This window comes from Anarrhichthys ocellatus, unplaced genomic scaffold (assembly GCF_004355925.1).
Source record: "Anarrhichthys ocellatus isolate YVR2014 unplaced genomic scaffold, GSC_Weel_1.0 scaffold15, whole genome shotgun sequence".
Lineage (NCBI taxonomy): Eukaryota > Metazoa > Chordata > Actinopteri > Perciformes > Anarhichadidae > Anarrhichthys > Anarrhichthys ocellatus.
This window is the reverse complement of record NW_022280045.1, coordinates 8,140,637-8,141,990: the sequence shown is the minus strand read 5'-3', so window position 1 is coordinate 8,141,990 and position 1,354 is coordinate 8,140,637.

The following is a 1,354-nucleotide window of genomic DNA, read 5'->3' as shown; positions in this document are numbered from 1 at the left end:
TTCAGTGTAATTACTATTGGTTCACATGTAGACTATTATTTTGAAATTGATCAAATAATGCAAAAAAAAAGAAAGAAGATATCAGGTGATTCTGTTGATTATTAGACAGAGTAATATCTTTGATATTGTTAAATCCACCCAGTGTCTCTCGGATCAGTGTGTTATGCAGCATGGGCTATCGGCCTCTAAAGCCGCTCAATAACCCGCGGGAGGCGCTGTCTTGTTACCGAAGCTCATATGCGACCACAGTCCCTCTGAAGCCGCAATTGAACACTATTTAGCGGTGGTGAGCAGAGCCTCCAGGCCGGTGTTACCTGCTGCCAGGACGGACAAACACTGCGGGCTGGTGGCCGCTTCAGTCGGCCAACCAACCCGCCTCCACCTCCTCATCCTCCGCGCCACCCGCCAGCACCGCCAAGCAGCACAGACATATTCAAGAAGAAACCCGGAAGTGCAGCTTCTTTGACTTCACAATAAAAGCGTAAAAAAGGTGGTTTTCGGTGCAAATCATTGAAAAGAATAAATCAGCAACGGAGCACATCACCTCACTCAGTGACGTCAGAGCAGTGGCAGGTGATTTAAAACAGCCGCTATGACATCACTGGTTAGGATGAGATCATTGTGTCCAGTGACACAATGATCTGCGGGTACCTGCGTGACTCACCTTCGAATTACACTTTAACTAATATTGATTTGAGGTGTAAGAAGAAACCTTGTGACCACAGACTGCGTAATTTAATTGTGAGGAGGCGCTCTATGGATGGTCGAATAGGCTTTAGCCTACAGCCTTTCAAATAGTTAAGCCTCTAATGCAGGAAAATGAATGTGTGAATGTCACAGCAGCAGCAGCAGCTGTACAAGAACAGATGCATGGTAGCCTATAACGAATTAGAAAAACTGGAACATCCACCACTAAGGTTAGACAGATAGAGAGTGCAGAGAATACTAATGTATCATGAATAAATATGAAGTAGCCTTCACACCAAACATAGTAAATACAAAATGATAAGGAATAACAAATTTCACCATTGCATGTCCTGAATTAATAATGACAGATATATAAATGAACAGAAAAAAACAACATTAATATGCTAATTGTATGAAGAAGATGAACAACAACAACAACAACCGAAACAAATTAAATGACATATCTGCGGCTGTTTTGACACATTTAACATCACATCGTTGCAAAGCGAAGCATGTCGTGTCTTGAATGAATAAACGTAGCACGTCGGGTGCTATTATTTTGGAAAACCTTGACCGGAAGCTTGACATTCATCGCGTGTGCTTTGACGGAAGCCGAGCCCCCCCCCCCAGCCCCCCCAGCCCTCTGTGTCTCTGTCCCAGTCTTGCC